Source organism: Amblyomma americanum, chromosome 6, assembly GCF_052857255.1.
Source record: "Amblyomma americanum isolate KBUSLIRL-KWMA chromosome 6, ASM5285725v1, whole genome shotgun sequence".
Taxonomy (NCBI): Eukaryota; Metazoa; Arthropoda; class Arachnida; order Ixodida; family Ixodidae; genus Amblyomma; species Amblyomma americanum.
In genome coordinates this window covers 6,875,196-6,879,512 of record NC_135502.1, presented here as the reverse complement: position 1 = coordinate 6,879,512, position 4,317 = coordinate 6,875,196, and the positions used below count along the sequence as shown (strand labels likewise).

Genomic DNA, 4,317 nt, shown 5'->3' with positions numbered 1-4,317 from the left:
AGCAGGAGAATTCAGCAGTGTTGGTAGTATGTAGGACAGCATTTGGTGCCCATAGTTAGTGTGGGCTCTTAGAACTTGCCAGTGTACCTTCATTTGCAAAGAACGGACATGTTATTTCACACTCAAACCTGAAAGATGCTGTAGGAATGTGTCGTTGTGTTTAAGAGATGCCTGATAAAGGTTTAACAGCGTATTGTCGTACAGTATGAGATTCTAAAACTAAAAATGATTTTGAGAATCTAGAAAAGGTCCGAAATCTTGCCGTCCGTTTTGTTTTAAATACTTACAGTAGAAAGTTAAGTGTGTCAGCAGCGCAGACGTCGTTGGGATGGGTTTCACTGCAGAAACGCAGATACGTACGTACCTAGGCTGAAATTTTTTCTTAATATATATCATTCTAAAACAGGCATTGACCGTGACCGTTATTTATTTCTGCCGGATTATATATCTGCAAGAAGGGACCACACTTTCAACGTGAAAGAAATAAATGCAGAACTGATTTACTAAAGATGTCATATTTTTCAAAAGCAATAAATTAATAGAATAAGTTGCCCCAGGAAGTCGTTTCAACAAAATCTAATGAATGGTTTGCCGCACTGCTGTAATTTTATGCTTGCGTTTGTATCAAATCACGCTGCATTCTATTTTCTGTGAATATTTTTGCTTTTCCTGCCGCTATATCGTAAGATTATGTTGTAACTCCCCCCCCCCCCCCCCCCCCTTCCCTTTTCACTGTAATGCCAAACGCGCTTTGGGTAATGTGATAAATAAATATATAGTAGTTACAGGTGCCAGATTTAATGATTGTCTGGCCTATTTATTTTCTACATTGTGCGTGATTAAGGAGGTTACAGCCGTACCTTGGGGATTTTTACTCATTGCGTTCTGCACGCGCGAGGATCTTCAGAAACAGAGTGCGTAAGCATCAGCGGAGGAAGTATTAATAACGTTGCGTGTGCTTAAATATGTGATAAAAGTCAATCAACTTACAGCAATGTAACTGGCATCTTGTACACTCCAGTTATCTAATTTTAATGTTTGAGAGCGAGAATGCTTACCGATATTACCAAGTGCATCTATATATTGTGAGAGCTCAGTTCTTCCTCGAAGCAGGAATTATCACATCATCCTCTGAGAACAAGAGAAATGTCCCGAAACTGCCATGTAGGCAGTCTTTTTCTCAAGTGACACTCAGGAGCCACTGTTGGGAAGATGTTATCAGTTCGACGACCGGATTATAGCCATTGTGAGGAGCCGCTGGTCGCGCATTGTGAAGCCTATTTTTACGCGTAACTCAGTCCCATGGTGCTCGTCCTACACGTTTCCTTGTTCTCGCGCTATTTCCTTTGCAATTAACTGTTGGAAGTTTTAGTTCAATACTTGTCTATATCTCTGCGGAAGACATCACAGGTTGTTGCCTGGCCGCATTTCCACAGAGGGATTTGGCTAACACAGTATTGAGCTGTAATTTTCGAACACGTTCAAGAGACCCAAGCGGTAATAAATTATTTAGAGAGGTTTACGCTGTGGCACCCCTTATAGGAAGCAGTTTTTCTCAGGCATAAATGTTTATAATCTCATGAAGAACATTACGACAGTTTCTATGCTCGACATCAGTGAGGGAGCCACACTTATTTGCAGCTCAGGGTCACAAATCGGTAACAGTTATTGAAAATTCGAAATTTTGACCTTCATTGTCACCGAAACCAATAGGAGCGTCAGTTGTGTCTTACAAGCAAATGAAAAACCAGTGGAAAGGTATTGTACTCCGAACCAACAGCTCAGTTCAAGCATGTGTTGGAACTCACGGCGAGCGATAGCGAGGCGTCCTCCCGACCAACGGCGAGGGCGAGCAAACACCGGAGGTCCCGAAGTCACGATGTGGTGAGTGATCGAGTGCTTCACCGGTGACTCTCTGGTATGCGGCTTTGTGAGGCTGGGAAAATCAGCCAAAACTTTCGCATACGGCGAAACAGGGACGAGAGCGCGAAGCCTCGTCTCCGCAGTGGTGGAGAGTACGCCGTTGACGGAGAGGTGCGTGCTGAGGTCTATGAGGCGAGGAGCTTGCATGTCGACGGCTAGGTTGAAGAAGCTGAGGAAGTCCGCGCCCAGAACAGCTTGCGAGACGTGAGCGACAATGAAGATCCAGCGAAACGTGCGGCGCAATTCAAGGTTAAGCGTAAGGGACCGTGGGCCGTTCGTACGAATGTGGGAGTTGTTGATCGCTTGGAGCGGGGAGGTCTGTTCGTTGCGACGGCGATCTGCCCAAGAGGCCGCTATGACGCTGACTTGTGCTCCCGTGTCGACCAGGAAACGAGTGCCAGTAATCTTGTGCGAGACGAACAAGAGGCGGCATGTCCGTCCACCAGCACCATTTGCCGCCGTCAGTGGCTGGTCGCAGCGTTTCCCGACCAGAAGCATGGGTGTGTGCACTTGCGGGTAGAGCTGCCAAAAATACGGCGGTACCAGCAGTCAGCCGAGGGCGAGGCGGCTGGCCGCGCGTCGGATGGTTGGGATTCCGGGGAGCGGCGGCGTGGCCTAAACCTCGGCGGAGAACGGCACGGCAAACGCGCGAGGACATCGAGCCGCCTGGCAAGAGCATCAAGTCGACATTCGATGCTGGCAAGCTGGGAGTCTGCGGCAGTAGGTGGAGGCGGACTGCTCACAGAGCTGACGCTGGGAAGCCGTGAGTAGTCCGCTACACGGTCAGCGAGATCAGCGAGCTTGTCTAATGAAACATCACCCGCAGCTGCGAGGATGGGGAGCATGTGTTGGGGAAGACGCTGAAGGAACAACTCACGCGGAAGTGGGTCGTGCTGAGCAGCGGAGTCTTCCAGAAGCTGGCGCATGCGACGGAGGAGCTGCGAAGGGCGGCTGTCACCAAGCTCTGTAGCGCTGAAGAGCTGCTGGAGCTGCGCTCGGACGCCGACTTGCGGTCGATGATAGCCGCCTTCAACGTGTCGAAGGGTCGAGCCGAGCCTGGAGAGCTGATGACGTCCACTTAGTCCTCAGCGACGTCAGGAGGCAAGGACGACACGAAGTGGTGGAACTTGTTCAGGAGTGCAAACTGCTGGGCTAGTTGGTTCATATTGCATAGAAAAGGAACCAGCGAAAATAGACGCAAGACAGGAACAAAGGAGGCACACACCACAACGCGTTGTGGTGTGTGCCTCCTTTGTTCTTGTCTTGCGTCTATTTTCGCTGGTTCCTTTTCTATGGTGGAACTTGGTCTCCTGGCTGGTGATACGTCGCAGCTGGAAATGCGCCTCAACCTGCAGGAGCTAGGCGCGGGTGCTATTGGGCCAAAATGGCGGCAGGCTGACTAGCTGGTTACTTTATAATATCAAAGCAGCGCTGAGCAACAAGGACGAAGAAAGAACTAAATTTTATTTGAAGTAATCAGGTCAATTTATACATACACAAGAACTGCGCACATGCGCATGGTCAAACACAGATGTACTCATTTAAAAATGCAAATACAAACACAATGCATCAAAGGCTCGTGCAGTTATCGTCGATATGTTATCCCCTGTGCAACAGGCTCATTTCCTTGGAGGTTAGGGATACTGAAGGTGTGCTGATGCAACTGCTTGTCTTTCTTATATGGAAGGTCTCTGCTATCTCTCTTGTGCGCCGATCATTGTGCACAAAGAACACTTCCGTGTCGACAAAATACGGTTTACATTGACACGTGAACCAATGCTTGGCTAAGTTAGTCTCTTTTTTTCCCAAGGAATTGGCGTGTTCCATGAAGTGTACATTAATACATCGGCCGGACTGACCTATGTACTTAGAACCACATGACAATGGGATCTGGTAGACAATGCCATTCCTGCACTGGGACATATTTATTGACATGATTGATGTTACAAACTTTCCTCTTTCTATGTCCTTAATAATAATTGGTTTTTTTTGGGAAAGGAAATGGCGCAGTATCTGTCTCATATATCGTTGGACACCTGAACCGCGCCGTAAGGGAAGGGTAAAGGAGGGAGTGAAAGAAAGGAAGAGAGGGGTGCCGTAGTGGAGGGCTCCGGAATAATTTCGACCACCTGGGGATCTTTAACGTGCACTGACATCGCACAGCACACGGGCGCCTTAGCGTTTTTCCTCCATAAAAACGCAGCCGCTGCCTCGATTTTTCTTTTTTACGGCGGCCCCTACTTTACTTAGTTTATTAGGGGCTGAAAAAAGAACATTAACTCCGTACTTAGCCCCCACTTTTTAATAATATGGAGCATTTCCAACTCGCCCAATCTGCCGTTCTTCTACAGTTTGAATAGCTCGAATGCAGCCACCGAAGCACCGAGAGGCTGA

At 48.0% G+C, this 4,317-nt stretch overlaps 1 pseudogene; it reads right to left on the bottom strand.

Moving 5' to 3' along the window:
- Window positions 1-1,804: 1,804 nt before the first annotated feature.
- On the bottom strand, window positions 1,805-2,849 carry LOC144094453 (uncharacterized; annotated as a pseudogene).
- Window positions 2,850-4,317: the final 1,468 nt, after the last annotated feature.